The following is a 19,790-nucleotide window of genomic DNA, read 5'->3' on the forward strand; positions in this document are numbered from 1 at the left end:
TTATTTTGATTAGTGGAGGATTTGGTACTTTCAAGAAGTTTAAAGAGTTTTGGTTTTGTTCCAGGCTCTTTAGACCCTGGATGGCTTGAGATAGTCTGAGGCTTTGGCAATCCCTGTTGGAGTCACACTTGGGCCTCACCTCTGCTTTATATGTAAATGGTGAAGTTATCCACACGAAAGCTATCATCTTCTGTGTCGACTTCTCTTTGGAAAACACTGTGTTTCAGTCAACCGCTCTTTATCTTTGGGCAGGGTGAGGTCTGTCTCGGAGAGGGAGGCAATGCTGGGACTCCTGTGGGGACTCCTCCTGCGGACGCTGACGTTGGGACCCACCACCGCGCTGCCTCTGTTCCCGTGCAGGATTTCAGCCCATTAAGAGGACTGGCCCAGCTGGAACACTCGAGACATCCATAAAACCAGTAAGGTAAGTAACATCTTCAGGCATTATTTACCTGTGAGGGTTAAAGCATGTCTTACTTTTATGTGAAAATCAGACTCCTGATGCCAGTTTGGGGAGCTGTGATTATAACCAAGGACCTATAATGCTTGTGCTTTTATCTTGTTACTTTTTAGTACAAAGGTCTTGCAGATATCCAGTGTACATAGATACAATGTTTCAGTACAAATTTATAATAATTTTATTCACAGTAATAATGTCAATGATCAAACCGAAATCAAAGACCAGTAAGAATTTGACTTAAGACTGTTGTTCTCAGCCATCTCAAAGCTCATTCAGAATAAATTAAAAATTATAACAATAAATTAATGAAATCATATTGTATCTTTTTAGAGGACACAGGCTCCCAGTTTCCATGAAAACTGCTCTGCAGCCAGCTGCTTCTGCAGCTGACATTTGCTTATTGAGCCAAATCCATATCTCAGGGCAGACCAGAGGGAATGTGTCTATTCTGGTTCCTGAGAAACAAAGCAGACAAGGGCTATTTCTAGTGGCCTTTCAGGTCCAGTGTGGGTGGCTGAGAACTTTGAATCAAAGTCCTCCCTTTCAAAATTGAACCCAGTGATATGAATTTTGAACAGGGCTCACAGACTTAAACCCAGTAGAGGAGGAAATTGAGACAGTTTGTGATGATGAAACAAGCAACTTCTCCCCCTCTTGGAATGTGAATATTATCTTCAAGAAATGGGAAAAGCAATAAATAAGAAACAAACTCGGAAGAATGAATTTAAATATTAGAGGACACTAAAATGTAGGAAAAATGTCCTGGCTCATTTTCTTCAAAACATTTTGATAGACTTCTGATAAACTAGGAAACACAAAAAATGCTGTCAGCTTGGGCCAACAAACAAAAAAATGCTGGCAGATGTGTGGAACATTCGCTCTTTTTTTTCTTTACAAAGTTATACCATAAAATCCAGCCAGTGTATGTGACTATCATATGGGGGAGGAGGGAAGACAGGGAAGAAAGTTAAAGACTTTCAAACCTGGATGCTTAATTCTAGCTCTCTAATTCTGTATTTCTTATACAAATTATTTTGAGAGGCGCTTATACATCTCAGAATTCCTCCCAAATCATTTAAGGTTGAATTTGTCTTCTTAAGATGATGTGATCCAATGTTCTTTATTCAGTGAAGGGAAGCATCTATAAACCATTTCTTTTCTGAATAGCTTTATTTCTGAATCCTTGCTTACCCTAAATAAGATCTGAAATGGTTTCTTGTGAACATTAGAGGATTAAGGAGTAGAGGGTACTTTGTGTTTCTAAAAGGCAGTCTAATGATAAACAGTGACATATATTTTTAATGCTAACAATGATAATGTGTTACAGTTTTAAAGCATTTTTAAAATATATACAGTCTGCAAAGGAGGAGGGGGAAACTGGTAGGTATTTCATTTTTTATCAAAGGCTAGCCATTCATAAATTGCTGAACAATGGAAACTGCATGCAGTGGTAGCGCCTGGACTTAGAGTGAACCATAGCATTTCATAAACTTATAGAGCTAGGCATAAAGTGCTACTATTGGGAATCTGCATCACCGAGTATCTGCTCACTTAAACCCCAGGGTAGAGGAGAAATTTTCATGGAGCTTATAGTGATTTATAATGGGAAGCATAGGCTTTTTCATAGACATTGTTCTCAGTGACAGTGTAAAGAAAGAGAGCACTAAATCTCTTCTCATCATAACTAATGATTAAGTCAGCAGCTTTTTTGGCGCATACAGAATGCCCTTCTACAAAAACAAAGTATTCTATTGTGATGTATTACATTTAAAAAACCCATAAGTATCCCATAAGGCCATTGCAATATTTTTAACTAGATCTTCCCTCTTTGTCACCATATTGAAATAAATGGAATGTGTCAGACTGAGTAATGCTCTTTCAATAAGTTTTTAGGAGCTCACTTAGAAGTTTGGCAAAATATAAAGAAACGAGGAAAACTTTCTCAGGATCCTCTATGGCCTGAATGAAAGATCGGTCCATTAAGGAGAAAAGCTTATGCTGATGCTGACACTAATAAATGGGACAGGGAAGGATATTTCTGCTTAGTTTGGGATACCTTGCTTCAAGTTTGCTGCCTCAAGTTGCCCTGTGAAATAAATCAGCCAGCTGAAGATGATTCATTGCATTACAAAGTTCCCATCAATATAATGGGGAAATCAGTCTTGTGTGAGTGTTCAAATGTGAACCCACCCTCAGCTATTAGGAGTCAAAGGGCCAGCAGTCGCTGAAAAATTAACTCCCCTGCATCCGCCGTTCAGACCTGGCTTTGAACTATGGCACTAGGAATGCCTCTTGCTCCAGAGGGTATTTCTGTTATTCAGTCTGGATACTGAACTTGCTTTAGCATCATACATTATTTGGAGGAAAATACCATGGTTTTGTTAGGCTGTTCTTTCTCCAGTGCTTTCATTTTGGACGCAATCTCAGCCCTGTTGAAGTCAGTGGTAACACTCCTCCAGCCATCGCCAGGGCCAGGCTTTTACTCTCTATTGTGACCCCTGAGGCAAATTTTTAGAAGGTGGACCTTCAGAGTTAGATTTAACTTGAATTTTAAGTCTCTCTTGTGGAGAATATAAATACATTCTCTTTCATAAATAAGTTCCCTAAAATATTTTATACATCAAAACACTAAGAAAAAATGTCTCCTCAGTGCTTCTCAGATGGAAAAAAATGCAGTAGAATGGCAATGGGAAAGAATTGTGTTTAATCATTATCCCTCAGTAATGGTCAGGCTTTAGGACTCCGTTGATCTCCGTGTTGCAAGTGCTGTATTTTAATACTGTCCGTCTTTCATTCTTTAGGAAAAATATAGATTAATGAGAATCCATTTTCAAGAGAGTCTTCTTTTGTGACACTGATCCTACAGCGTGTTCTTGCATTAGATAGTTCAAACGTCTCTGAAATGTTTGAAAATCTTGCCTAGTAAGTCCTTTTTTACATCTCTGTAATACAGCCTTTCCTGAGTATCATGTCTGGGATCCTAGCCACAACTCACAAAAGTTACGGTTGGGTAAAGCGGGCCCTACTCAGACTTAAGAATCTTTCAGTTTTCCTTTTTTTCCTCCCCCTTTGCCTCAACAAAGGTCCTAGTCAAGAGTGGGATAGAAGGAAATCCCATTAGAGCCTAATAATGCTGCTTCTTTCCAGAGGGAGTCACTAGAAAGTAATTTATTTCTGCAGCGTGCAACTGGAGGTACTCATTTGTCAAAGGCCTGTGCATGCTGGTGCTATGGCCTTCGTTATCCCAGGAACAAGGGACTGAGGTTGTGACCCAGCAAGCCTACTCCTACTGCCAGGCTAGCCCCGTTTGTTCCTTACTTACTCAAACATCACATACCAGGCAACAGGATGTATAAGGCTATGCTTATAGCTGGAATTTGTACAGTGTGCATGAGGTCTGAAGAGCCACAATTCTTCTGCTTTCCCCTATTAGCACCAATAAGAGGCTATTGGCGAGAGTATTGCAATCAGCTGCATTCCTTCATCTCCTGAGCCATGGGCAGCTCTAATTTTCAGACATGCTTTCCTTTCCCCCCCACCCTGCTTTTCTCTATTGTTATGTCTTTCCCATCAAGGGAATTCACCCTCAAGTTCAGATCACACACACTTAGGAGATGCGGTGGAGAACTGGCCCTTTGTGAGCGTGTGAAGGATGCTTTCCTTGACCTGTCAGAGAACATATTTTACTTGATGAGAAAGAATGCTGGGCCAAATTCCTTCCTACTGTAAGCAGGCTGCTAGAAGTGGCCTTACATTAGGGATGAGCATGGCCTAGTTTGGCTGGCGGAAGGTCTCCTAAGCAGAGACTTACTGTTTACAATGTGTTGGCTGCTTTTACTGCTCTTTTAAGTGATGGTGCATGTTTATACCAAACAATGCAAATAGGAAGTCATTTGTTTGTGAGGGCCTAATCCTGAAGCCCTTATTTCGCGTATACTGAAGTTAAATTCAGCCTTTACTCAGATAAGCTCCAGTTGAATTCGCGAGGAGTTTGCCACAGTGAGGACAAGAGGACTGTGCAAGTGTGCTGCTTGTTTTTGGCCAAAGCACAAAGACACTTTACGTTAAAAACACATACTGAAGAAAATAGAGGCACACACAATTACTGCCTGTATGCATGCGGCACTATACGTGTGCACACGAACACAATTGCACACTAATCTAATCAATACATTCATTTCTTATTAGAACATAATTACACATCCCAGGAGGCTGGAACAGAAAAGTCCCATTAACCCCTCATGCCCTTTTCAGCTTTCCTCTGCCTTTCCATCTAACAGACCTCTGTGTCACTCCACTCATTAGCAGTTACTGTCTATGACATTGTTACATAAATAAGGATGTCGACCTGTCAGAATGGGTCACCCAATTCAAGGGTGATGATAAATATCTGTCCCTCTGAATTAGGCCAAAGACACCAGAGTACAGGACAGCTACTGTTGATTATTGGATAGTTAATGTATAGAGGACAAAAGGTGCTGAGGCCTGGTCACTTTTTGGATCATTAATATGGATTTAGGCCTATTGTTAAAAAAAAAGCACACGCACACACAAAACTAGGTTAGCAAGAACATGCATAACTTTCAATTTGGGATAGAATGTATAGATGGCGGGCAGATCCATGGAGTTGAAGGTGTGACTTTTACATGAAATTGATGGTGCTTTTAGATAAGCAAACAAAATTTGGGGGGTTCAGGCTGAAAACACTTTGTGCTCCCCCATGCTTACAAATGCAATGTAAGTAAAAGGCACAGTGGATGCCTTTAAATAAGGCAAAATGACTCCAGGAAGGGGAATATGCAGTAAAGCTAGAGAGCTGCTGCTGAGGCGTATCACATGGTTTGCACTGAAAACCATCAGTTATTGCCAAGACTCTCTTCTGAAACTCTGCTTTATTTTCAAAACACCTTTTTCTACTTAAATAATGAAGGGACTGGAGAGTATCTGTAACCCAAATTCATTCATTTAGTGATACTATCTTTTTGTGTTAGTGACAGATTATTCCTTGCAGGTAGCACTTAAGTGTGATGCAACACACTGCTTTGATTTTAATAGCAGATAATGTAAAAATATCAAGGCAGTTTGTAGACAGAGGCTCTTGCCATTCCAAATAAGAATGAATTAAGACCCCTTTCCAAAACACTCAATGCTGTAACTCACTGAAAATGTTAAGTGCTGGGCAGGAACATCCCTTAGGATTTGTTTATATAAAAGTCTAATTGCAGCACCCACAACTTTCCCTGAATTCAGTGTCCCACAGGATCAGACTGTTGTATCACTGTCTGGAATTTATTACAACAATTTGTTCTGGATGGGAGATCCAGTCTGGTAGGGAGCGAAGTGTCCTGTAAAGAAGTCAGTGTAAGTAAGTGCAGCATGTCTTTACAAAATCAGGCCCCTTAGTTTTACTCCACTCCTTCCTACCTCTGTGCACCAGTACATCCTTTACAGTCCTGCCACCGAGCTGCAAGAGACGCGGCTGCAGCATTCTTCTAGAAGAAGGCTCCACCAGATGATGATATGAGCCCATGCGCCAATTCAGCAGTGCAAGGTAGCTGTAATTCGCTTCATGTTTCCCTCTGCCTAACTTCCTCCACCCTCAAGGGAGCGACTATTACAAGGAGTATCCCTGTTTTCCTGGCACACTGACCTATGGAAAAGTTCTGCTAGTTACTGTAGTCAGAAATCTCAGTCTCACTGATGGTGCCAGACAGCAATCTTTTCAGCACAGGAGGATCAACAAGTCAGCTCGAGTTTGCTGAGACACCATGCCAGTCCTGAATTGCTGGTTTGAGTAGACACTGTGAGTTCTGGCTTACTGGAGAACGTTCACATCTTTATCCATGTTCAGCTATGCAGATCTGGAAAAAGAAAATGCAGGCTCATGAGAAGTAGGGATACCTACAGCTCCTGAATTGCGCTTGCTGGGGTAAGATTCTCTGCCAGCCCTTTGGGAAAATGTATTTGCGTTCAAATCAGTGTTGGCACACAGGAAATCTGAGCAGATGTAATTGTCCTTTGAGCTCAGTGGGGTCTTCCTTTTCATTTGACAGATAAATGGCTGATTAAAAAGGTATGAGGGAGGGAAGGAGCAGGAAGAAACAAGCCACAATACTGTCCCATAACAGAAACATTTTGAAAAATGGAAGAAAGGTACAGTCTGCTCACTGGCTAAAGCACTTATGTGCATCTTCAGGTTCAAACTCTGGAGTGCAGAGCTGTAGTATCCCCATCCCAGAGGTCTTTGGATTTCAGTGGTAGAGGAAATGTAAGTTTTCAAACCCTCTGTGGTGAAAGATGGCCTAATGTACTCCACAGTATCTTCTGCAAATATGGCAAGAGCTTTGTAAGAAACATAACAATACTCTCATGGGTATTTTTGAGGGTTGCCATTTTGGCTAAGACATCAATTTCTAGCAGTGTACACCAGCCTCTATAACTTCACTTAAGGGACAAAGTCTGGAGCTGGTCTACAGCGGCAGATTTATATCCTCAGTGGATGAGACCCACAAGGGAATGTCTAATGTATCCTGTACCTGAATTGTATATCAGCAAAAGATATCAAAAAGATTTAGAAACACACTGTTCCCAGATCTGCTTTTTTTCATTCAAACTGCAGTCACACATACCATTTTATTTAGCTGCACTAGATTCTACTATTTTGTGATTATTATTGGTAAGATTCATGCTTCTCCATGAAATCAATTTTTAGAATTAATTTTCCAGAACAGATTTGTCTGTGCATGAACCTGCAGATGTGTTTCTGCTGGAATATACAACATTTTCTCTGCAAACTGAAGCCTTTGGGGTCTGAAAGTTGTAAAAAAAAAAAAAAAAAAAAAAAAAAAAAATCAACCTTTTTGTATCATTATAACAACTAAAATTTGAAGAAGTTTTGATCTGGGATTTCCTCAATGTATTTTCTAATACGTGTTGAAGATGGTGTTATAGGAAAGACAAGGTTATTGCATGGCTTGGAAGTGCACAGTGTAGTAAGGTTGCTTGCTAATGCCTCTGTTTCTTAAAGGCATAGACCTGTCAGTGTTCTGATTGACATCATCAGACATCCTCCGATATCAACACCTATTCCTTTATAATGACAGATTTGATAGTCTGTGGGAAATACGTAAAAACCATAATACAGAAAAATACACTAAATTATGTTATTTTTTTGTATTTGGTTATTTCCTAAATATTTCACGGGCCAGCATGGTTGTATGAACTTGATGCCTATCAGAAACCAGGGGTAACCACGTCAAAATGTAAGTTAAAAAATGAAAATATATTTCTTTCCTTTTTAAGGTCGATTGTAAAAAAACCTTGTGCATACACACATGCTACATTTATAAAAATAATTCCTAACACCCTCTAAAAAAGTCTAAACATAATATCTCAAATATGTGGCCAATATATATGGGATTATTTTGCAGCAGCGGGTTAAGCATATTGCTGGCAAAGAACTCCAGGACACGATGATATAAATTCACAGAAATAGTGCTTGCTAATGCAGTAAATGACGACAGCTGCTGTAACTGCTGAACTAAAAGGGAGCTCTATCCAAGAATAATGAATATTTCCCATTGCATTTCAGAAGTGCATGCTTTGCACATGTGAGTGTGGGTCATAACTCAGTCAGCCCTATGTAGCCCTCCATTTACTGCATGGTAACATTTCAGTTAATTAATTAAAGGTCTGAAGTTAATTGTGCACATACTCAGCGTGAGAATTCCAGCAAGGTAGCCGCTGGTAGCCAAGTCCTCGGTGGGTCACGGGCCAGGTCCCGCCCGGTCAGCGCGGAGCCCCTTGCGACGCCTGCCTCAGCCCAGCCTGCTGAAGGCAATGGCTCTCCTCCCGTAAACTGCCAGGGCGAGAAAGCCGTTAGGCTTCCCATTGCAGCCCGGTAACAATCTGCCTGTTTGTGCCGGTGGTTTTTGTACTGTGACTACCTTTCCAACAGGAACTGGACTGAGATCACTGGCTTATTCCAGTCTAGCCACTGAAAGGCTGCCTGTTTATTAAAACCATACTCTCTGTGAAATGCATCTTTGTCTATGAAATGGCATGGCCACTACATAATAAGTTTGTGATTTATGGTCGTCAGATAGGGTGTTTGCAGTAGGCAAAGCAGTAGGCCTTGAGGGATCAGGATTTGTTAGCCCAAGGCTGTCCATCTCCAGGTGCTTTCATGCTTGCTTGCTTCATTGAAACATAATAATTGATGGGACTTGGCTTCTTGACGAGTGAACAGAGCTACTTCTGCTGTCGCATGAGGCAAACCCAAACCAGCAGCTATAGCGTAAAACATATCAGAAGCATCTGAAGCATCTGGACACCCATCAGAGTGATGTGGATATCTACCTGGGTTATCTCTAGAGCTCGGGTACCGGTAGCAGTCTAGCTGTGGTAGGATAGAGCACCAGGAACATTAATTTAGCCAGCCGAGAAGCGCTTGAGGCTGTGGTTCCACAAACATTTTTCTCTGTGGCAATTTTGGCTCCTGCGGGTCATGCTGCCACCGCCCAGGGCTGTTTGCAGCTGACCCTACACTGTCCTCTTTGTTCTGCACACAGGGGTGGCAGGAGCATGGGAGCAGGCAGCACCGAGCCAGAATGGGCATCGTCTGCTGACGCTGACTCCGTGTCCTGGAGAAATGTATGTGTAACCACAACCCGAGGGGCAGGATGAATAAGCCTATGTGGAAGTCTGTGACTAAATCATTCTGGAAAGTAGGCTCTAGCCTCTTTTGAAAATGTTACCCATTGCTAGTAGGGACTAGATGTCTTAAAGAAAAGGCAAAAGGCCATTTAGTCTATTCCTTTAAGTGCATAGCGTCATATATAAAAGAAATCACCAGCACAGCTGCTGTTAGCTGGAAGATGTAAACTTTCTCAGCAAGTAATTGGTGGCCATAAAGATTACACTGCCCTCTCTAAAGTGGTTCCTGGTGTTAATCTAATCAGTGCCAAGTACAGTAGCTGATGATCTCTGCCAAGAACCTCTCTCTTCTATTACCTGGGTTAAGCCTGTGCCTTGGATGCAAAAGTAACATGTCGTAAGTATTGAAGCCAAAGCAAAATACAAAAAAGTGGGTGTCTGTTACAGGGAGTTAAGAAAGAGGTCTGTTGTGTCTGTTGTATCAGTTTATCTGAAAATTCTGGCGGCGAAATGTTCCTTGCTCGTTTGATTATGTGTTGTCACAGGGTGTGTGCAATGTATGATAGCGGCAAACAAAGCTAAATTCCTGTGAGTAAATTATCCACCATGAATTACTCAACAGCTCCATACCAGTCAAGCTACAAATATTAGTATACATTGGCATGCATGTTACCAGTGTGGTATCAGCTGATATTGTAGAGGTGTGATGCAATAAATTGCCTAAAAGACTCTGTGTACCATTATATGGTGAGTGTGCAAAACCCCCTCTGCCTCCTACAGGTGCCCGCACAGCTCCATGCATTACACCTTGAAAATGTTCATTTACAAGTTTGCCTCTGAGTGGTAAGATGCAAAAGCTTCCACTCTTGCACTAAATCCTGGAAATTAGGTACAGAAGAAAGCAAAGACCTCCCGCCTCCTGCAATCAGTTTGGCAAAGGCAGTTGACAAGAGACTGATACTTATTAGCCTTTTCCCAGTACTAAATCTGCCATTCATCACAGTCCCTATGACGAGAAAGTTATTTGTCCTCCTGGCTGATCCAGCTCCAGGACCACGCCAGCAAGTGTGTCTTGGACAGGTACGACCGTGCGCTGCGGTGGTTATCCTGACTGGCCTTGAACAGGGCCAGCAACATCAGTCAGGAGTTACTCTGCAAGCTGTCTTTTACCAAAAAAAAAGCAAGCCAAATTGTTGACAGAGAGATGCTGAAGCCTTTGTAATGCCTACAGCCAAGCGTGCCCCATGCTGTGATCTCATCAGATGTCATGTGCTAACTCGGTACTTCATGGAGGGCTTTTATAGCCTGTATGGGAGGCATTGTTGGTGAATAAGTGGCATGCTTTCTTCTGAATCTGGCTTAAACTCAATATTAGTGAACACTGTAGGTGTCTACTCCGGTAAGAGTCTTGCTATCAACGTCTTCTCTTGCTGTGGCCATTTTTCTGTCATTTTTGCAGAAGTGCATGTGATAATGTAATTAATGACTACACTTCTTATGGTAGTGGAAGCAGACAAGTGCTGCAGGGTGGATTTCACATCTAAGCGTACAGGACAGGTGAACAGTCAGGAAACAGAGGGACATGGTGTTGCCCAGCATGAGGCAGCCCAAATTTTTGGTTGGGGGTATGGGAAATGTGAGCTGAAAGGGGCAAAGACCATGAGAGAAGAAAGTAGGAGCAACAGGCATGTCCTGAAGCTGCGGTGGAGACAGGGTGAAGACAGAATGACTGATTCTTACTGTAGAAAATGTGTGTGATTGATAGAAGCAAAGCAGATCAGCGATTAGAAAATAAGCAAAAACAGAATCTGAGAAATTACCCTTTTCCAGGCTATAGAGCCAAGTTCAGATTCTTTCAGGAACTGATTCCATTTACATTGATGAGAGGAGAAAATACCTGCTTACACAGAAATATGTTATTTCCATTGCTGAATTACAGTTTTATGCACTCAAACATATGGCCCATGTCCCCCTGACCCCACCAGGAACAGAGTTGCACAGCTTCTGTCATAGCTGGCTTGCCGTGTTGGGTTGGCGGGATTTCCAGATTTGGGATAGAAAATTTCTGCTCGGTGACCCCACCTTTTTGCAGCCCTTCTGGTACGTACAGACAGGCATCCTTTCCCAGCACTCAGGGCACACCAGGGAAATTCTTGCTAATGTAAGAAAGAGCAGATCAGCCCCTTAGACTTCGGTTTGTCTGCGTTAGTTTTCATGGATACAGCATACACCTTTTGCCAGCAGGTAGGATGCACAGACTTGCAGAGCGTGCGCATTCGTTGCTTACATGGGCTTGTACCCTATTGTATGAACTTGGCTAAACAACAGCATTTTAGATTTAGCTTAGCTGTCAGTAACAACTTTAACTCAACTCTTCCATAATAGAGTGGTGTACAGCTCCATCCATTAGCATCCTTCTGAACTACTGTAGAAATTTTTGAAACAAAAGACATTTTTTAAATAAGAGAAGAATCATACCAGTTATTTAAAAAAGCATAATTAATTCAAACTTTATTAATATTTTGCTCTACTTTAATTTTTGTATACTTCCTGTGTAGACCCAGATATGTACACATACACGCATGCACACACATGCACAGATACTTATATATGTGTATGTGTAAATATATATATGTGTGTGTGTGTGTGTGCGTGTTCCATATATATATATACACACACATGTATGTTTGCCTGGAACGTATACAAAATGTCAGCGTGTTTGCAGAATGTTCTCTAAGATGTTTTGGAGTTCACCAGTGATATGCCATTATTGATGATTTATTCATATAACAGAAGTGCCTACAGAACCTAACCGAAACAGGGATCAGATTGTGTTAAGCAGTCTTCAAATGGTTCTTGCTTTGATGCAAATGTTTTAGAGAGGAGGCGAAGAGAAAGAAAGATGTAAGAACTACCAAGCAGACTAGTGGTTTAGCTGGAAATAAATTTTGGTGTCCTGACTAACACCTTTTGATTCTCACTGGCTTCTTGTATTGCAGTGTGATGAATCATCTGTCAGCAACAGAATTTGTCTGAATGAATATTATCACAGATTGCTCTGATGCTCAGTCCTGCAGGGCTCCAAGCACTTGATGGCAGCCTTCAGAAACTCCTCCTGCTCTACAGGATTTCAGAGTCCTGACACTGAATTTACTCTGCTCGTGCTGTGCTCAGATCTGGTTAGAACTGTGCTTTGCCCTCAGCACTCAGTCCAAGGTCCCTCTGAAGTTTCAGAGATGTGAGTTGCATTTTATTCCCATTATTCCTCATTTTCACATGCTTGTTCACATCCAGGTTCCGGAAGAAGCTTCAAGAGGAAGTGCCAGAATCTTATTAGGGAAAGATTGTTGTGCTTTAACTCCCCGAGGAGGCCTGGCGAGATTATAAAGAAGACAGCAGCATGCTCCTGCAGAAGGCTGAGAGGTGAAGGAAGCAGACAAGATGGAAAAGTTAATAGGAAGAAGGAAAAGTGTAAAAGAGGTACAGTGCATGGGAACGTAAAGAGAAAGGAAATGACTGATGAGGGAGAATGTGAGTCTTTGGTTCGCAGTGTTACAATATCACTGTCTGCATTTGTCACATCATTTAACAGTGACCTGCAAATGATTATTTTTATTGCATTTATGCTTTTCATCACTTCTTGGTGATTTACAATGAAAGCTTGAAAGAGTTCACAGCTTGATTTTTTTTTTAATATACTCGTCGTTGTTCTGTATCTCAAGCTTTTTGTATACACAAAATTCTTGCCAGTGCAACTAAATTAGTTTAGATTGATTTTGACACGTTAACGTACAATCCTTCTCCTACAAACACCCAAACCCTCATCAGCGTCTGGGGGACACACTTCAATTGGTGCAGTCATTTTCAATAGCTCTAGTTTCTGTCTATAAGAAATGCTCGAACTGGCAAAGCTTATCCTGGCAGACAGGGTTTCAAAATGTCAGGAAGATAGAGATGAGGGAAGGGGGAGAGAGAGGAATTTTACAGGCAATACTTGCATGTGCTAAATAAAAAATGGGGGGAGGATTTATTTCCCTGCCTCAATTCCCTTTGCAGTTCACCTTTAAAGGAAAATATTTTTTTAATGCACATGTATTAAATGTGCTCATGTTCAGTTATGATTATTGTTTAATGAATAGGATATTCATTACATTTAAGCATGTTGAGCTCACAGAAACAGCTGGAAAAATATTAAAAGCATTCATTATACACAAGTGAAGAAACAAGCTTGTATGTGTATGTGTTTATGTGTATGTGCACATATATATTAAACACCACACAGCACATTATATGGGAGAGGGCCCTCACAAGGACATGGATGACATACATGCACAATGATTTAAAATAACAGAGTAAGAAGTGAAAATAAATCCAAAGATCAAGAAGAAACAGAATAGAAGAGAAAATAGGGAACACACTGAGAGGAAGTTATGCTAAAACCTGGCTGTATTCCATATTAGTTATTCAGATTTCCAGATTAAGACAAACTAATTTTGTTATTTCTTTTTTTGCTCTTTCATTGAAAAGAGATACATCCCAATTCAAGGAGGTGTTTAAACATGTGCTTAACTTTAAGCATATAAGGAATCCTGCTGAGGTTGTTTTACCGAGTATTCAGAAAACCCACGTTTAATAAAGCCATTCACTGTAGTTAAAAAGATCGACAAGTTCTAGGTTAGTGGAGAGAGGAAAAGTAACTATTACATTTATATATATTTAATTACATATGTGAAGAAGAGGAAGCTTGCAGCAATACATATGAATGAGAAGCTTAAAATTGCAGAAGAATAATAAGGGAAATATAAGGAGAGCAGGCAGACCTGATTCCACCAGGCTCATTTTTTAATATATTAAGATGAAAACCTGAACAATACTGATCTTTTTCACTAACTTAAGATAGCAGAAAAATACGGGAAAATGGGTAGAACTGGCTTTATTTCAGAAAAAATCCATATCATATAATGAGTATAGGGATCATTGAATGTTTTCCTTTCCAGCAGTAACTTTAATAAGTTCCAACAGGAGCTTATTAAACACAAACTACTGAAATCAGAGTTAAGATCAAAATATCCTTATATCTGTACCCAGGAGTTTTAAAGGAGCTCAGTGGTTTTCTGGAGTGCCAGCGCATGCGATAGTTATCAACTGGGTATAAGCTTCCAGAAACACATATGATTATATGAAAAGGAAGCTGTCAAATAGGGATGTAAAAGGTGTATTACTTCTGCATTTCCCTAGAATAACATAGTGAAGATTAAGGCAGGTTCTGTATTGCTGCAAATTTTGAAATCAGAGAGTAGATGTTCTGAATATACACTCTAGTATGAGTAAGAGTCTATTGAGGAAACCCTATAGAATACATTATACTGGGAGTAAGTTATGGGATAAATGTACGTGCACTTATGTCTAACTTTCTGTTCTCAAAACCTGACTATGTGAAGTGGCTTCATACTCAATATGCTGAACTTCATATGTCCTGCCATGTATTTTTAAACATGTACCTTAAACATGTATTTCCTTGTGCCTTGCACTGCAAAGCCAAGATCCTAACTCTGCTTTCGCTCCACCGCCAGCAGCTCACCTCAGTGACAGGCTGGAACTTGAGCTGACATCTCCATTATCAATTTTGTTTTGGATGGGCCAAATGCAATCTGCTGTATGAATCTATAAAATTAAACATATCGTCTTTGATCTAAACCAATACAAGCTCAGTAATGAGAAACAGTGTGGCAATCTGTACCACGGTGGAATAGATGCTGGGTGCTCATTTCTTTTTTGCCCTGTTTTGATGCAACACTAACGCCTCTATTATTTTATTTAAAAATCATGTACCACAAAAACTAGTTGTCTATGAAGCACTTGCTGATGGCCCGTGGAGAACTGATTAGCAAACCATATTTTTTACATGTATACACCATAGTACTTTATTACCTCAATAGCTTCTAATTTTTAAGTAACTGTCCTTATTCTGGCAGCAGCATGGTGAGAGGAGGTTTTGTTACAGTACCTTTAGATCCTGATAGCAGGATTCTTACTGGAGATAATGAGCAAAACCTCCTTGAGCCCCAGAGATCACCATTTGTAATGAATAATCAAAAGGCTGTTGCATCCAGAGGGTGCCATGCTTGAGCTTATGTGGAATATCAAAGCTGAGACTGATACTGGACCGGTCTTTACGTACTAGTGCAGGCAGCTACCAGAAAAAAAAACATTTAATTGCTTTTTTGTTTTTTCTCGACTGCACCATCAACAATCATGATATGTAGATCACTGATATTCCTTCACTTGCAAACTTCAGTGAAGCTGAAGGTATTAACCCTTGGTCAGACCTTCAGGAGCTAAAATATTTTTCTGTCTTCTGTTAAAAGGGAGATGAATGAGCCAAAAGCTGAGGGTATTTTTATTCTTTGGTCCTTTGCAAAATCTGGTAATCTAAACAGGGAATAATTAGTGTTTCTCAACTCCTTGCTCACTTCCTTGAAGGAAACAGTATTGATTTATAAGCTGCTGAAATATGAAAGTATTACATGGAGACATCGGAAAAATGGGGATCAGACTGCGTAGGCAGAGAGCTATATAACATGCATGTTATTGGTTTAATTGCATAAATTAAGGTTTCTAAATAGGTCTCTGTTATCTTCTGAAGACAGAAGAAAGAAAAGCAAAACTACTATTTCAAGGAGATAGATTTAAAGGTGCAAAAGCAAAGAAAAAATATTGTCATTTATTTAATGGCATCTTTATTGATTATATGAATTTGGGTTCAGAAGAGAATGTTTATAAAATTAGAGCTTTTCCTTTGTATCTGCATTGTCAGACTGGTTCTAGGTTGCCAGATAAATTAAATGGCTCTCAAAAAAGCTTTCTGTGGATGTAGACAGCTCACAGCAAGTCGATCCTTAATTTTTTTCAGAACCTACTGTCTGTCAAAAACTCACAGGAGTTAAAAAACCCCACAAGTAACCCAAAGATTCAGTGTAAGAATTACAGTTGGCTGTTTGAGCCTCTAATTGCCTAGTGTCCTTGGCAAGAACAAACACAGAGCCATATCATTTGATATCTTGAACCATAACCTGCAATAATCCATACTCTTTAATCCTCCATATAGCTGTCGCTATGTCATCACAATTTATTTTAAAATGGTATTCTTTGGTACTAATCTCATTCCTAATCATTCATATTAATGTTAGCATTAGAGTGAATTAGGGCATTATTTGCCTAATATGTGCCATATGTGACACTTAAGCACTTGTAAGTAATTGCATATCAGAGAAGACAGCATTAAATGTGAATGGCACATACAGTATGAAAAATGGAAGAGACCAATCTTAAAACTTTTAATAGAAATAACTTCAGCAAAACTTTCCCACAGGCAACAGAACTCTGATATTTTTAGCTGGTTGAGGCCAATGTATGTTAAGAATAGCATTCACTGCAGTGGGAAAATACACAATTTCTATTATGGGGCAGTCAGAATAACAACATACTGATGATACACTGGTATAAAATATGTAATTATCTAGCATGCAAAAGAATAAATGACATAAACTGTTTATAGTAGGAATTGTGGAAGGACAATGACACATTGTTGTCTTCTTTGTGTAGCAAGGATAAAGTTTGGCTTCTAAAATTGCAAAATCTAATTCATGGTGTTTATGTGACGCTTCCTGCAAGAAGACTGATAAGATTTTTTTATTTCTAATAAATTAGGTTAGATATTAGCTTGGTTAAAATGGCAGATAGAACTGGATAAAATTAGAAAGATGTTAGCTTGGATAACATATTGTGTTTCTTCACCTTGCACCATTAGTCTAAAATTATACAGAATAGTCCTCCTTTCCCATGCAGCTGCAGCTAACTGCAATTTTCCTTCTAGAACCATTACTGTATTGTAATTCATAGGATGCAAAATTCGTAACCATACCAGAAGTGTAGTCAGACTCGTTGAGAGCTATGCACGGAGGAATTATTCTTATTACAGAACTACTAGTCCATCATATTAATAATTATTAATAATGCAGAGAACAAAGGCATTGTGTGTCCTCATCTATCGTCATATATAAAAATAGTTTTAATTGATAAGCCCCGTCTGTTCTGTGTGCTATTATTGTATCACTATAAGTTGTAAAAATAGGGTGAAATCAATATTTTTTATCTGTCCTCCTTGGTAGCAAAGAAAGACCTAAGCTTCAGGATTAGTGGGCAGATATGAGGAGGATTTCTTTCTTTGTGATACAAATCTGTATTAATTGATTTTTCTTGATGTGGATTAATTGCAGCTCTTTATTAGGAATAATATCACAAATAAACTATAGACAAGTATAGATTGCTAAGCCTAGATTTCAACGGAATGAGGCTAATCAATATCTAAGTCTGTAATTTAAAGCAATTCATTAAGGCCTCAGGAAAAGCTAAATAATATATGTGAGAAATGTCTCATCTGGAGCCTTAAAGGAGTTTCTCCCTAAACAGAATAAATACATTTGTAATATATAATTATTGCAGATTAAGCTTGCTCAAATGCTTTTCATTTGCCAGCTCTTACGCTAAGGGTGCGGGGGGAACACCTCTGCGGCTCAGGCTGTGGTAGCAACGTCCTGATGGGCCAGAGCTCCTCGCCGTGTTTATCATCAGGCTTTCAGTTCAGGAGAGGAGGACAGCTCTCACGCATTGCAATACCTCAGGTGTCTGTTTACCTTTTTGGTAATGAAAGTGTTTATTGCCTCATTTTAAGGAAGCGTAATGTGTTGTATATTCACCATGGTTTCTGATGGCTTACGCTAGACAAGAGAAGCATACTTCGGTTTTGGCCAAGGCATTTAAGCATGACACCCACCAAGCACAGCCCACACACTCCTGCTGTGCCAACAGGTAGGGAGGAGTGTTTCCCATGGGGACACCAGTGTCTGGTCCCAATCTGATGGATTGCCCAGCCAGGGCCCCTCCGTGGCCAGCTGACCATGCCTTCTGCTGGGGGCTTGCTCGTTGTCTTTGGGTGCCGGTTCTTCGCCATTGCCCCTGTACCTGTGTGCTGTGCTTTGGGGGTGCCCAGCACACAGCTGGGACTCCCAGAACCACTTGTGCCTAAAAGTAGACCCACATAGGATTAACTTGCATCAGCATTGTATAGTAGCTACATCTTGTGTCTTATAGGTCATTAAGAACTTTCCTTGGCTCTTTTATATGTTGCGTGATCTCAGACAAACAGTAATTAGACAGTAGGTCACATACAATTTGAGGTTGAGGTTAGCCAACAGCCAAAAATCAGGAGGGCTTAGTGCTTCTGTTATTTTACATTCTTCTTGTACAGCCACACAACACGTATAGCAACGTGTGCTACCATTGCTTTAGACAACAATTTGGGTATCTGTAACAACTTTGAAGCTCTTCAGTCTCTGATTGGACTAGTGCATCACTCTTGCTCTCCATTCAGTCAAATGTGCAGTTCAGGTTCTGATCTTAAGCATCCATTTAAAGTTAAATACATGAGCAAACATTAAAATTGCTACTAATAACGAGCCTTCAGGAAATTAGTTTAGTGACTTGTAATGAGTGTATACTATGCAAGATGAATTTCAGGGTTCTGTGACTTAAGAGCTTTCAGAATGTAAACTGTACCATAAAAGAAGGGAAGTGGCTGTAGCACTTGTTTAATATGATTGCTGTAATACTTGAGACAGATCCAAGGTTTAGAAGCACTAAATATAAAACCTAGGATAAAACACCTAAGTCAGTGCAACAATGACAAAAAAAGATAAATTTCAAAATAGTGTTATAATAAGTATATTTTGAAAATACTTTTACATATAGGCATGTTATCCTCAAGGACATGTGTGTGGATAAGATAGAAACAGACTTCAAGCATATACTAGTAGTTCTGACTAGCTCAAATTTTAGCACTTACCAAATTCATGAACTTCTCTGAAGTTGCAAAGGAGATGCATTTGCCTTAGTAGTTCCACAAATGCTGCGCTTAACGAAACGTTTCCTTTGTGTTAAGAAACTTGGGTTTAGAGCTAGAAATCCCAAATTCTTAGTACAATTCCCCAGGTTTCAGCGAGGCTACAGCAGGGATAAATGCAAACAATTTCTGCTGGGAAAACCATGAACATAACTTTCTCTACAGTGGAATAAGCCAGGCAAAACATTCTGTCAGCTCTCCAATGTGCATATACTGTTAAGCAATGCTGCTATTGCTCTAAGCCATGTCCTTTTTTTTTCTTTGCCTAGGCTAGTGTCTGTCCTATTGATACCACCTTGACTTCCAGTGCTGGAGCCTGCATTTTCCTCCAGTGGAGATAATAAAGTTTGACTCTCACTGTGAAGATACCATAGCCTATTAACTTACGTGCAGTGAAGATAAGGTAACCAGGTATTTAACTTGGTTAAATGACTTTAACTTCTGGTTCCCATATACACTAGTTTGTCCTTGTCCTTCTGTTGAGTATTGTTTTGACAGCTGAATTATCTAATTCAAAGTAGCTAGTACCTGAACTAGCTAACAACTTCTTCCAGGAAAGTCTTAGCATGATTTAGACTGATTTTCTGCATACTATGATCCCTTTACACTACTGTACAGGAAATATTTATACTAAGTATATTTAATTGCTGTAGAAATAATACCTTATGTAATTACATCATGAAAGATGTCAGAGGACAGAAATTTCTTGCTTGT

General features: G+C 39.9%; 1 long non-coding RNA gene across 1 annotated transcript; it reads left to right on the forward strand.

Moving 5' to 3' along the window:
- Positions 1-252: 252 nt before the first annotated feature.
- Positions 253-19,523, forward strand: LOC142040398 (uncharacterized). Its single transcript, XR_012653201.1, has 3 exons — positions 253-424; positions 12,410-12,595; positions 19,346-19,523. It is a non-coding gene; the product is annotated as an uncharacterized LOC142040398 (long non-coding RNA).
- The last annotated feature ends 267 nt before the right edge of the window (positions 19,524-19,790 follow it).

Source organism: Buteo buteo, chromosome 16, assembly GCF_964188355.1.
Source record: "Buteo buteo chromosome 16, bButBut1.hap1.1, whole genome shotgun sequence".
Lineage (NCBI taxonomy): Eukaryota > Metazoa > Chordata > Aves > Accipitriformes > Accipitridae > Buteo > Buteo buteo.